This window comes from Apis florea, unplaced genomic scaffold (assembly GCF_048593485.1).
Source record: "Apis florea isolate Af1SG1 unplaced genomic scaffold, ASM4859348v1 contig_3326_pilon, whole genome shotgun sequence".
Classification (NCBI taxonomy): Eukaryota; Metazoa; Arthropoda; class Insecta; order Hymenoptera; family Apidae; genus Apis; species Apis florea.
The window spans coordinates 958085-973005 of NW_028256739.1; the positions used below are offsets into that span (position 1 = coordinate 958085).

Below are 14921 nucleotides of genomic sequence, written 5' to 3' on the forward strand. Positions count from 1 at the left end.
ACTCTCTCGTTTCTCATCTATTCGTTAAAATTGGTAAAATTCACCGTGGCACGTTATCAATTATCGGGGAATTGGATTTATAGCCTTGGACGCGTGGACGTAATTAGAGCGCACGGTGAGTTATCGATGAGCAGCGGAGCGTGCCAGTTGCGCGCATCTCTCCGTTTCTTTTCCCCTCGAGATCTGTTATGCCGTGCACTTTCACTCTCGATCGAGGCGATCGGGGCAAATTTAAATCGCGAAGAAACTTTCGCATCGGAGGATGGCTCAATCAGTGTTGAGAAGTTCGAAAGGATTTGAATCAAATTTCGTGCAGGTGGTTCTCAGGTTCAAATAGGGGAACATGGATTAATTATGAAAATTGAATAATTCAATGATAAGCGAATAAAATTATGTACCGATTCTTTCCATTTCTCTTAATTAAGGATAATTTAAGAAGAACAAAACAATAGACGTTATCAAGAAGCTTACGAATCATTTGAATTCATATACTGTTATTATTATTTGTAAATTTTCATTCGAGTTAAACTTTTATAGAAAATATACGTAAGAAAAGATTAAAGAAGAAATTGAAAATTATCTCTAACGTATTGTAATAATTAAGATATTCATAAAAAAAAGAAAGATCTCTTTCTCTCTCTCTCTCTCTCTTTCGATTCTTCGAGAGTATACAAGTTACTACAACTCCAATTTTAATATTTAAAGAAGATGTTCATCACGTTGGCAACGAACGTATTAATAAGACGAAAAATTATTCAAATTATATGCAATTTGCAATTTATATGCAAGATATCCCGTGGATAAGGGGTAAAAGAGGTCTTAAATCACGTATCCAACTTACAACAACCCTGTTTGCACATATTCTAATTCTCCTCGTCGTTGGCAAGATGCATCGTTTAATAATCTTGGGAAAAGGGATTTCGGCTCGAAAACGGGGCATTGAAATTAAGCCTTTCCTCCACTCCACTGTTGACCTTAACGAGAGCGCTTACTTTGATTTACCTTGTAACACGTTGGAAAGCTGCGTAATCAACGAGAAACTAATCCCATAAATTTGCAACCAGAGTTTCAACGCGTTCGCATTGATCTCTCGTTTGCCTACGTTTAACCAGTTACGCGCACGCCTCGTTGATAACCTTCGTCGTTAATACGGGGAAAATTGCGAGAATTTCAACTGGTTGTAACCACAGAAGCAATCGAACGAGCAACAATATTTTTCGACAATTAATAACTCGAAAGCGAAAAATCTTCGTTCTCTTCACTCGTGTTTTTTTTTTTTTTTTTTAATTTCTTTTTAAACGAGTTTTCTAATTTTCTTCTGCTCGAAATATAATTTCGTTAATGTAACAAAGCGTCTCTCAATTTTAAGATCGTACACTCTAAAAATCGATCGATTTGCGTTTAATTTTCCAGAATTTTAATACAACAAATACTGCCTCTAATCGTCAACCTTCGTACAATATTACAAGGAAAGTATATCGTTATATATCATCGACCAAGCTGAACACTCGGCGATAACATTTATCCAATTCGAATCACGTGTCCAATGACGCGAGCAACGATTTTTCCTCGCTTATATCTACGGAAAAACCTACTTACCGTCGGCTTACCATTATTTTTAGCATTTAACGACATACACGGCATCGACGAGGCGACGACGACCACGATGACGACAACAAAATTGGTCAATTTCCATTGCTATCGGCTATTACTATTTTCGTCCGTTGATAGTCAAAGTGAGGTCGCGAGGCGTTCCCCGATGAACCGGTTAAACGTGGGTGGAGATCGGTGTTGTGGCAGTTTCTGGTGACGCATAGGAAAGCCGTTCGAGGAGAGGAGGGCCACGTAAGACGTGCTCGTCTCCTCGCCTCGTGGCCCTCTCGCCACGTAGAGTAGGGAGAAAGAGCGGAAAGCCGGGCATATCTGTCATTCGAGGAACGACCGACGTGCCGTGTGGGTCCTTGAACGATTCGAGACGATCGACGCGTGTATTTCCTTGACCGAGTGGCGAACAGTGACGAAAATGAACGTGTCGCGAAATCCAAGGAAATCAAAGCCACGTGGTGATAAGTGAAAATCGAGGTATCGAGAACGTATTTCTTCTCTCGTTGCGACGTCTATCTTGGAGATGTACAGTGCGCTGGATACTGAATTCTCTTTTTTCTTGCAGTGCTCTTCTCACGGTTAGATGCTAGGTCCAAAAGTTCTTTTTTCTTGATTACTTACTTTGAGAAAAAAATCTGTGAAAATAAAAATTTATTCACAGATGTAAATCATAGTTATTTGTATCCCATTGAAAATTTTGGATTCCAACAGAGTTGGAAGATTGTGAGCGTAAAGAAAAAATTTGTTCTTCGTTTTTTAATTCCAAGGAAATTGAGGGGAAGTTGCGAGTGTTTTTTGTGATCAAATGGGACGAGGATCGATAGCGTGGGAAAAATCGAGGATGGAATCTCTCGAGTTCTCGTTCTTCTCGCTTGGAAAGAATTAGGAACTGATTTCAACGATCATTAGTTATTTATCGCGGAGGAAACTCGACGACTAAGGGGAGAAATCTTATTAATCAACGTCTACGAGCCAGTATCTGTCCTCGGTTTAATGTTTGGTAATCGATTTCACAAACCTTGAATTGAAAATCGAAAGTGATAAATAATTTGTATTCGATTCGTTGTAAACCCGTTCGCAATTTGATTCGAAATGGAAAAATTCTATCTTTTCTTTCTCCCCTAATTTTTTCACCGTAAAATAAAAAAAAAAGAAAGAAAAAATGGAATTTCAAGTGACATCTGCGACAAGTAAAAAACGATCGGTCGATTCATTAATTATTCATGGTTAGAAACGATTCTTTGAACAGCCTCGACACTCGAGACTAATTCGCGCGAACAGCGGGGAAACGGGATGAAATTCAGTCGAATTTATCGGGATGCCGGCATTTGATTTTCCAATTTGTTCGACAAGGAAGAGCGTTGCTCGTTTTTCGTTTTCTGGCGCCGCACAAGTATCGCCTTCGCCTGTTTTGCAATTCGGATTTTCCCGCTTTTGCATTCTGTTTGCGCAATTCTTCCTCGTTCGACACGTTGAATAAGATTTTTCTTTTTTTTTTTTTTTTTTCCTGGACTCTCGCGTTTTCCTGGACGCGTTTCAAGAGAAGATGTCTCCTCTATGTATGGAACGAGGGGAGGCGTCGTCTTTCTTTCTCGTTTAAACACGACGACAGTCGACATCTTGTTCGTAATAAAACGAAGCGGCTGGTTTAAAATTCTTCCACGTGTCTAAAACGCGTTCGATTTAATGGCACGGTCTCGTTGGTAAAAATTTCATTAGACATATGTATAGATTCGTCACAGTTAATAATTCTTTGAATGGTGGCTTTCTAATCCGTAGAATACCATCGTTGAACGGTAATTTCATTGCAAGATCTATTTGTTTAGCTGTGAAGAGTATTTTTAACTTTTTAGGTATTGGCTGTATAAATTAAATTAAATTTGTTGGTTTACATTAAACTTGCAGTTGTTTTTTTCTAATACGTTATTAAATTCTTGACCATTCCAAGAATCTTATCTCGCATCGGAATAATATCAACAGAAATTCTTTTGTTTCATTATTAAAAAATAGAACTACGTGTCGTTCCTGTTCTCGAAAATTCGCTGAAAATTATTCACTGTAAACCAACACACCGTCGAAAATCCTTCTTTTGAAAACCGTCCACGCGCTTTTTCAATCTCTTTTACCTGCGTGCAATTTCCTTGCTGGCAACGGCCACTTGAAATTTCATTCGCGCGGTCAATTAATCCTTGTAACCACCATTAGCATGGCATCTCGTCATGGCAAACGAACAAACGTTCTAATCCCTGCCGCAAAAACTCCCCTCCCCTTTCGTCGAGTTTCCCTCTCGAGTATCAAAGGATAATTCCAATTTTCGACCAGGTTTTTTTCACTTGTTTAGTTGAACATTCGTAAAAAAAAAAAAAAAAAAAAACGAGTCTTTCTCACGACACGAGTTTCTTTGCGGGAAAAGCTTGCGAGAAATTGTTCTAGAGTTGATGGAGGAAAAAGTGTGACCAATTGACAAAGTGTTGGAAAGTTTTTGGGGGAGGAGGAACAAAGTGTGTCCTGAAAAAGAAAAGTGTACCTGTACAGCCTGTTAAGAAGATTGACGAAATCGAAAAGCTTTAACTGACATGACTCGATTTCAAATCTCCTAAAAAGAAAAAGAACGAGAAACTGTTGCATTCCGTTATTGTTCATCTTCCTTTCTACACACAATAATACATAACAAATACAAGGGATCCGCTAAAATTACTAGGAGGGAAAAAGAAGAAGAAAGAAGCTATCATCGAATCGAAATCTCGTAGAAGATCCTTGCAACAAGATAATCTCGAAACAAAGAATCGCGCAAGTATTTAGCCTGACGAGATCCCACTGAGTCGGCACGGAGGCGCGTATTTCACGTGGTGTTGACCCCATAAACAGGCTCGGCGTGGCTGCCAACTAAAAATACCCATTCCGGACGAACCAGTTCGCTGGAGGAAAAGAACGGTGGAAGCGTGACCGAGAGGTGGCACACGAGGCTTGCGAGGAAACGGAGAAAGGAGGAAGAGGAGGGAAGAGCGGCTCCTCTTGAGAGTGGCAAAAGTATAGTACAGTATGTATCGAATAGGAAAAACCGCTTGAACGTTTTAATGACACGGTATGAATCGATGATAGATCGAAGGGGGCCACGCGTGCCACGATTAATCGATCGGAGCGCTTCCGTTTGATCACGCGCCAGATTTACGATCCAGAGCAAAAGGAAAGTTGAAAGGGAAAAAAGGAAAGAAAAGGCGTCTGGTTGGCAATTAATCCATTTGTGGATTAATCGAGTGGATCGAGCGAATGAATGGATATTTCGAGCAACGTTGAAAGTAATTTGATAATCGATCATCGCGATCGTCACGATGGATGGATAATCGGGGCGATCAGCGAAGGAAGAATCGTTGGAGATCGACGAATATGACGAGGAACAGGCAACAGATATTCCCGCTGCGCCCTTTCGCCACTTTGGGCCGCAGGATCCTCAGGGACAAGCTGTACAGAAGGTACGTTTCTTTTCGGTATATAAAAATACGGTTAATTAATCGAGATTAATATTCGCTCTAATCTTACTGAGAGAAATAGAAACTGATTGTCGCGTGAGAAGAGAATAATTGTTATTTGATTCTTGCCAATCGATCGAATATACGAAAAAAAGGTTTGAAAAGGATTCGATTGAACGTACTCAACAACGTTCGTTCGCTCGATTGTTTCATCGCGCGAAGAGAACACGTGATTTTTTTGCTCGTGGACAAATCGGAACGAAACGATTTCCGCGATATATATATATATATAGTTTAAAGGCCTTTAACGGCTCGGAATGGATTACCTCGGCCATTTTTGCGCCATCGTAATTGCGTAGCGACGTTTTCTTGCGGGCAATCGTTAAGCTATCCTACACGTGTCACGAGTTTTTGCAGGATGGATCGGCCGTTCGTGGAAAGCTACGACGAGTTGAGAAATTGCGCGCGATTTCTGGACGAATTCTGGGTCGATCTGTCGGCTTCTGCCCCCGAAAGGTCTGGCCTTTTCTTTCTGGGATTAGAGACACTTCTCCTCCTTCTCCCCGTTTGATTCTGGAAACGGACGAGTTTTAAATTCGCATTAGTCATCGTGAACACATCGGTGTTAAACGTCGTTACGAGGTAATTTTCCTTGGAAAAATCTCTCTTTCGAGTTTGAACAAGGAAAAGGAGTCGATATTGATGATGATTGTGGTATGGGGGAGTAATTCATAATTTAAATTGTGATTTCTAAGATTCTTGAGAATCGAGAGAATTTGGATTTATGCCACGTTTGCATAATTTTCAAAGATAATGGCAATTTTCAACTGTAAAATTTTATAATGACAAACGAATGTTTACAAGAAATCTTCTTAAGAATGTGCAAATGATTTTTCGAACTAAATTCACTTATCAAATATAATTCTAAAAGAAATATAATAAATATTAAAACTATTAAGATTTAATATTTATTATACTGCAATTAATTAATTAGCTCCAAGTACAACAAGCTACAAGTATATTTCATATTGTTTAATAATACTTTCGCGTGATCAGAATTAAAAAAAAAAAGAAAAGAAAAAGAAAGAAAAATAGATAATTCACTAAAAGATAAAAATATACCTGACAGATCTGTAAATCCCTCCTCTCCCTAGAAATCCCCTCGATTGGCCAATTTCTATAATAATTACCTCTCTCTCGAATTCGAATTAACATCGTATATAACATTTCAAGTATCGAAGATTTCACAAGAAGATTAACCGCGATTCCTAACACGTAAATAACGATGGAGCTTTCGAGATTCCTTGTTGCAAAGGAAACCAGGTGAAATTGTCCTTGCTGTCACGAAATAATTGCAAAAGATTCGCGTTACACGCCGGTAATGATCTTCGATCGATGTACTGTTGAGAAAATTCACCGCTAATAATCATTCTCCTTTCACGGCCAGCCATTTAACCTAGATACCAGATGGAGGGAACCAGTGTATGTTCACTATGCCGAAGACGCGTGTCACACCGTAAAATACTCCTCACCGTTTCGAATCTAGCTCCTTAACAAAAAAAAAAAAAAAAAAAAAAAAAAACAGGATCGAACAGTTGACGAGAGAACCTCCGTTCATCCGAATGAATGATGTTCGTTAAAGTTGAGTTCTCTTCTCACTCGTTTATTGACGATTGTTCAACGTTTATTGTTTCGTTGCACCCTTTCGGTGATTAACGTGGATTACGCCTCGTTTACGACCAATTGAATCAATCAGATTTGACTTTATTCCCTCTTGCGAACACGATACTTGACCAACAAGTGAAGAAAAATAAAATAGATTCTGCGGTGACTACAATTTTTTAAAAAAATTTTAAAAAGAAAATCCGTATTAATAATTAATTTAAAAGAATTCCATTTAAGAATTGCACGAATGGAGAAATATTACGTTTCTAAATTTAACAATTTGTCAAAAAAAAAAGAATTAATCAATAACTCTTTGCAAATCTTGATTGCGAAGAGAGAAAAATTGAATTCTTTTAAGGAAACTGTCCCTTAAAAAAAAAAAAAAAGGTATCTCGAAAAAAAAAAATTAAACCAGTATCTCTGCGTTCCATTGGGTTCAAAGATCGGTTGGCGTAGGTCAGCGAGCATTTTCCCTTGGATCGCAAGAGGGAAGAAAGATGCTCCCCTAATCTCGTTTAAGGTCACGGTCGTGATTTTATGGGATTCGAGACACCGTTCCGAATCGGCAAACCTGGTACTTACGACATCGGTGACCATGAAAAGAAGTCTTTTATTCCGAGATTCTTCGACCGGAAAATGCCTGTATTCACTCAGCTCATGCTCGTAAAACATTCCACTTCGAAGCGGGATTATATTCTTTCCAATCACGAGAAAGATCGAAGAGAATATATTTGTAATAACGATGAGAACATTTAATAATTCATTTTAATCTTACGACTCGTTTGTTAACTTTTTTTTTTTTTTTTTGAAATTTTCGTTATTTAAATTAGATTTCTACGAAGTAAAATCTTTGTGAATTTTCAAAGCAGCTATCCGATTAATAATTTGCAGAAGTAACGCAATGGAGTTTCGTAAATATTCATACACGGAAAATGTTGAATCATTTTAATCGAGGAAACAACACTCGAATGTAAAAGCTGGGGCAAGGAGGGTGGACAAGAGAGGATTTTAGGTCGGATTATAGGAGACGTGTATTTCCATCGATGATCCAACAGGGATAAAAACAACTCGATTTATGTTCCCCGTTTCTTCTTTTCCCATTTATCTCACCCTTTAATCCATTTCATGTTACACACTTTCCATGCAGGGAACGTTACACGTTTTTCCCTCCGATTCATCGTTTCCAATAAAACAACGTTTCGTTTCGTTGTTTTAAACCTTTGTAAAGAATCTAATTTCCATTGTATTGTACAAATTTTAAACGTATTAATTATCGTTTGTGCATTAAATTACACACTTCCATGAACGTTTCAGAATCTTTTCAAAACCTGAAAAAATAAAAAATTATTCCGAGAATAAAGAAAAGACATTCATTGAACGAGGATAAATCTCGTAGATTAATTTTTATCTTTTGACAAAAGTTTTAAATATTTCATTATAACTAACATTTATACGTTAAATTAGAAACTTCGATAAGCATTGCAGAATTTTTTCAAATTTTTCTCAAGTCTGGAAGAATAAAAAATCAGATTTGGGAAACGAAGGACTCGAATTATTTGTTGCATTGCTTATTGAGGATTCCAGAATCTATTTTTTAAATTTCAAAATCCCATTCTTGCGATAAATATAACCATTACTTTCCAACGTACATTGAATATCTTTGTTCGTTCCTCGTCTATTTTTATGCATTTTCGATCGGAAAACCATAGAGAATCATAATCGTATATGTATTTTAATTCACTTACCGTTGTCCATCGCGATCGATTTACTCGCAATTAGGGTTTATTAAAGTGGATCATTGTTTGCCACGATAAAATATCCACACGTTTCAAAGTCGTATTTCAACGACACATTGTTGATCGATCGATTTTTTCCTCCCTTTGCTACGCTCTTTTTCATTCGTTCCGCGTGTACGACTACGTCTTTCTTTTCTTTTTTTTTTCGTTCCCAAAACTTTTAATTAAATCCGTCGATGATATATGTGGAAAAAACTTTCTTTCGAAAAAAAAACACTCTTTTATCTTTATTCGAAAGCGTGTATTCTTCTTTTCTTTTTTCTTTTTGATATAACAAAAATTTATTCGAAAATTCCTGTTTATATGCTTCAAGAAATTAAATCGGCTTAATCCATCAATGCTCAACGTTTCATACAATTATGAATATTAATATTTAATTATTTATTATTTGATTAAAATATATTATTTATATATTATTGTATATATTACGTTATTATGTATTATATTGTGTGTATCGTTACGAAACGGGCGATCCGATCTTCTATTACGTTTCTTTATTTTTTTACGATTGATATTTAATTCATTTATAATTATTAACACTGTAATTATTTAATAAATTATTACTTATTAAACGACGTAATATTCGTTCGAGAAGCAAAGAGAAACACGTCTGTTCCGTTCCGTGTACGGAAAACGACTTTGTTTCGATCGATAACAATAACCGAATATCAACAAACGAATGTTATTATTCCCCCTACTTCGTTTCGCTCGCGTTGGTTACATTTCACATTGTGACTCTTAATATACGTAATAATATTACATTATATTATATATTAAATAATTAAATATATTTATACGTTGTAATATTTTTTATACACGCATTTTCTTAACAAAAATATCTGAAAAAAATTATTTTTTATTAACGAAAAGGAATAATAATTTTTTCTCTATTCTTATAAAAATATTTACTCTTAAAAAAGTTAACGTTTAAAAAAAAAAAGTACGACGTTTTGAAAAATTTATTTTGTAAACGAAAGAATTGCGTACTTTCCTCGCTCTTATAAAAATATTATAAAGTCGTAAAGAAAATTAATATTTAAAAAAAAAAAAAAAAAAAAAGAAAAGTGCAGCATTTTGAAGAATTTATTCCAACGAAAAGAATTGTCAGCGGGTGTAAAACTGATTTCTGACACAATTAAGAACGAAATTTTAATGGACAAACTCGAAGACACGAATTATCATAATATTTCCTTGCTTGCAACTTTGGAATGCATTGCTTCTAACCCCTATTAAAGTCTCGAAACTGGCACGGAACTCGAATTTTCAGATCTATTTCCATCTTCTCGTTGGCAGACGTGTTCCACAGTTTGTCGTGTAAAACATATATATCGAATTATATATTCACGGCTCGTCAGTTGAAAATAAAATTTTCCCTTCGTCTATTTTTCGATCACGCGAAACGATAAAGCAAGTGACACTTCACACACACGTAACCTTGATACGTAAGTTGAACAGGAGAGCTTCCACGAAATTACACGTGGTTGAGCATATTGAGATCGATATCGGCGCCAAGGCGATAGTCACGATAGCGCACTTTAGTCGACTTCCGTTTTTAATCATTGTAAATACACGTAACGAGGATCGATTACCAGAACTGAGGATCGTAAAGAAGAAGAAGAAGAAAAAGAAAGAAAATAATGAACATTAACAACATTTTCAACCTACACCAATTTTTTCCCGTGTACATACGTTCGAGGAAGTGAAGAAGATCGAGCATTTCCTTTTAAATACGCAATCCCACGTATCCTTAATCCTTTGATGCTAGAAAAATATTCATATTATCACTAACTTAAATCCAAACGTTCTTTTTAATTATTTTATCTACAATTTCGAAACATACGTGAAAAATTGAGTTTTTTTTTTTTTCTTACCATTTTTCATGATATTTCTTGTTAGGAAAAATAAATTAAAAAGAATCCATAGAATTTAAATATACTTCTGTATTTCTATTTTTGAACTGAAGAAACTTTTACTCGATTATGCGCACCACCAATGATGACAATACATATATCATCATTTAAAAACTACTATTTCAAAATTCGTAGAAACGTGGAGCGTTTATCCGCTTAGCCTTTATCTCGTTCTACGTATATCATCGTTAGACAAGTGTCATTAATTGCAAAAGCATTTCGATGTCCATCGGGCGGAAGAGGAAGGCGTACGAAGGCTTATTGTTAGAAAAACAGGATGCGGAGGAAAGCGGATAGTTTCAGCAGGGAGAAGGCTGAAGGACGTTGGCTGATAGACAATCTGCAAACAGCGTGCTTTCAACGAAAAAAAGCATTGTCGAAATGCCACTCCCTGTTGTTGTTCACGGCCGTGAATCTAGCACGTGTCGCGGCGCTGTTCCAACGTTTTTTTTTTTTTTTTTTTGGGTCAAGTCCAGCTTTGATTAAAGTTCGTCGACTGAGAATCTACTATCTGGATGGCGGTTTTAATTAAGGGTATACACAAATGGCCGATCGATATATCATTATACCACGATACGCGGTATATAAAATGCCCTCTTTTCATTTGCTTAATGAAACGACCAGTTTGTTTCTCGTTCACGATGGAATGCAAATGTTGGCTGATGCTTCTAACTCGAACGACCCTGAATTCTCTGGATTTCAGGGTGGAGAAGGTGTGGTCGATTGAGAGGAATTTGGAACAATCTAAGTGTTTCATCTAAGTTTGGTAACAACCGGTTGAAATTTCAACCAAAGAAAAGGGAACAAAATCGTGCGAGCAAACGATATTATAGAAATTTCTGTTTTTGAAGAGTCAAGTAAATACTATCATAATAGTTAGAATAAAAAAAATTGTATCATTCAAATTAGTGGAAATTGAAATCATAATTTTAGTTTGATACGAAACTATAAAAATAACAAGATTATCTCAAACTGTTGATGCTGTTGTTAGAAGGAATCCTCGTTGAAATATTTCTGATTACATTTCAACTCGATGCACAGAATGGAGAAATTTAACGCAATGTTTGTTCCATTACTCTATTAGTTTAACATTCCAGACAGGCATTATCGGGGACTTAGTTTATCAGCGTATTCGAAGGGGATCGCGATTCCCTGACGAGATTCGAGATAGATCAGGAACGTGATCGCGTGGAACGTCTCGTGATTCTCTTTCATCCTTGGACCATGTTCTACCTGATAATACGTGCTTTCCTTGCTGACATTTTGATTTCTATGCAAAATACCTTCTGCTCGTATCCGCATCTCTTTAACAATAAATTCGAAGCGTTATTCTTCTGAAAATTAAGAAGAACGAAATTTACGTTCATCCTTTCCTCGAGAAATTTTCAAGTCCAACTTGAATCATTACTTGATATATTTATCACACAGAATTCACAGATATCGATAATTTCCTGAACCGAAATAAATGTTTATTCCATGTTGAAACCAAATCCCTCTTTTTTTTTTTTTTTTTTTTTATCTATAAAAATTTCCAGAAACTCTGAAATCGACGATCCAGTTTTTCAACCGAAAAACTTCAAACAAAAATCCGTGAACCAAATGTTGAAGTATGGATGTAACACTCTGACGATTTTTAAATATCGCAAAAATATTTCACGCATCGCGTGCATTTTTCGTGGCGCTATGTGTTCGTGTGCGTGTGCGTGTGCACGATAAACACGGACACAGTCATGCGACATAAGGTGCGATGTGTAAGTAGGTCAATCGAAGAAGCGATATTCGAGTGAAATTTCCATTCTCGCAAGGCTGGCTTCGATTACATTGGTCGGTGGTGCAATTAGCTGCGATCCACGCTTGTACAAATCCGATACACGAACTACGCCATTCAGGCGGAAGGTATATAGGCGCATATTAGCTTGTTCCGCCGAGATCTCGGTCAAGTGTGTCTGTAACTAGTGGCACTGGTATATACGAGTAGATTTTTTTCTCCGCATACACAGAAGCTGAATAATTTTCTGAATAAAAAGAAAAAAAATTCTATCTCAACGCGGATCGACACACGCTGATTATTAATCATGCTCGTGGTGTGTTTGGAACACGATCTGCTGAATCAGCACACGATCTTTAATCGTGAAACGAACGCTTGCGAAAAATCGGGTCAAATTGTATTTGCAAACTGGAATTAAGTGAATTTTGTTTGTAAAGATAACAGTAAGTAAGTTACAAAACTCCAAACACTAAAGCTAAAAAAGAAAAGGAAATCGTTGGTACACTCACCATCAACAGAAAACAACAATCGTGCAATTTTAATTTCTCGATCTTCTAAAACGGAACGATCCTCCGATTCTTCAACGATAGAAACAAGAAGGAGAGAAAAAGAAAGAAAGCAGCTACCTTTCCGCGAGAAACTTGGCTCCTCCGTTTGGCCTGGTTTCCGCGGCAGGGGAGAAACTCGAGCACGAGTTGGAGGGGCGGCTGGAGGAGCCCTTATGGCGCTTAAAGGGGTGGCGGAGGCGAGCGTGCGAGAGTCAGCTTATTTCTATCGATCTGATGATAGCCCGCGGGGGCCGGCGCGGCGCATGGCGACACGGTGGCCACCTATGCGCCCTTTAATCCGTCGCGACGCCCCCGTCGTCGTCGGGCGTCGCGTCCCAGACGTCGAGTTCACGTTTCACCTTTAACGTCTCGCCACGTTACGGCTCGCCAACAACTCGAAAAAAAGGCCTGTCCTATCGCTCGCCTCTCTGCCCTCCACTCGTCCCGAGGACGAAGGGTTGGTCATCTCGAGGTTGGAACGAGGGCACCCCTTGCGTTACGTCACTGGCGCGAGGGAAGAGAAGGGGAGGAGGGAGGGAGGGAGGGGAGCAGGTGCGTCGCGGTTGCGAGCACGCAGCAGCGCGGCGTGTGTTGCGCGCAACTTTTCGAACACGGTGTGCGCTTTCCCGGTGGCTGGAAAGGATCGGCGATTGGCCAGTCGGGGTGACAAGTGACAGGGCACTGAGAAGTGAAAAAGTGAGGATCGGCTGAGGTGAGCAGCTGGTTGACAGCTGTAGAGCGTGGACCATGCCTGGTCCGTGCGCTTTGCGTGCGTTTCTTAGTTGGCCTGACACGGTGAGTCGGGGATGTATATATGGGGTAAACAGTGGTTGGAAAACACGAGTGGTGATTTCGTTTTGGAAGGAGAAAGGGAAGAGAAACGTTGGTGAGGGAGAATCGGATGCGTCGATTGTCTTTCACGACCGTGCTCCATCCAAGGGTGAATATAGGATTGAATATAAGGATCATGAATTGAGTGTGTATCCATGAGTTTTTAGGTGTTGCTTGTTTCGGTGTTGGTTGGTGGAACAATTGTACACGGTGGAGTTCGATGGAAAATAATCGCGCTCTCTTCGACACATGAATGTTGAACCGTGAGTTTGAGAGTGATCGAAATTGCGGTGGCTTGGAGATATTGTGTAATAATAACCTGGTCTGAGGTGAGAAATCGACGATTCGAGAAAGGGATGGAGAAATGGATTCGGAGAAAGCAGCACATGATCGTTTGTTCGGATTCGAAAACGTATGGAAGATGAATACCTAGATACATTAGGTTATACCATTAATTTTATATATATATATATATAAGTTTCTTTCGAATAATTGGCAAATTTTCTTCTTACATTCTGACACATCCATGCAATTGGATGAATATAATTGTATATAATTTTATATAAATTTAGTTGAGAATATTTACCAAACAATATTGATAGTATAAAAAAATAACTATGACGGATATATTTTAATAAAGAATTACAAAACATTTGCAGCAAAATATCTATAAAAAAAAAAAAAAGTGTATGAAAGAAATGGAACGAGAAAGTGAATTTATAAATATGCTTCAAAATTTCGAAATCTCGAAAGAAAAAAGGAAAAAAGATATTTTAGATTTCGAGAATTCAAGATTTTTCATAAAAGTATTACTGTAAACGATAGTACTACCTTATGGAATGACCTGATATAACAAAATATTCGAGAATTTCACAAAATTTCGAATTTTAAATCATATCCATTCCCCATAGTAAATAACATTAATTTTTTAGAATAATCTGATATACGCAATATTCGAGAATTTCGCGTGAAGAGATTTCGCAAAATTTCGCAATCCAATCCTAAAAATTCTCCACTACAACGGTGATTAAACCCGTGAAACGAGTTTGACGCGATAGAACCGAGCATTCCGACTCGATCAGGGGTGTTGGAAACGAAATTACATCGTTTTTGGGTTAGAATCGAGCTCTCTTGACCCAGTGACATTCTCGTTTCCTGTGTCGAGCCGCTGCGGACCGAACGGCGAGGACAGGTGCGTGCAAAACGCGTCACGTAGTCGCAGTTTCGGGCGCATTGCGCAGGTGAGCTTCAGAATCAGCTGAAACTCGCGTGCGCCAGTGACGTCTCCATCCGCGTTCAACTGGACCACGTCCCTTGAAAAATTCTTT

The 14921-nt window shown here is 37.9% G+C and overlaps 1 protein-coding gene and 1 long non-coding RNA gene across 24 annotated transcripts in view; one reads left to right on the top strand and one right to left on the bottom strand.

Moving 5' to 3' along the window:
* Window positions 1-14921, top strand: part of dlg1 (MAGUK family member discs large 1) — a 516408-nt gene that overhangs the window by 485063 nt on the left and 16424 nt on the right. The gene's annotated exons all lie outside the window — the stretch shown is intronic.
* On the bottom strand, window positions 7826-9253 carry LOC147657055 (uncharacterized). The gene is made up of 2 exons (XR_015293183.1): window positions 8486-9253; window positions 7826-8068 (listed from the first exon to the last, which is right to left on the bottom strand). It is a non-coding gene; the product is annotated as an uncharacterized LOC147657055 (long non-coding RNA).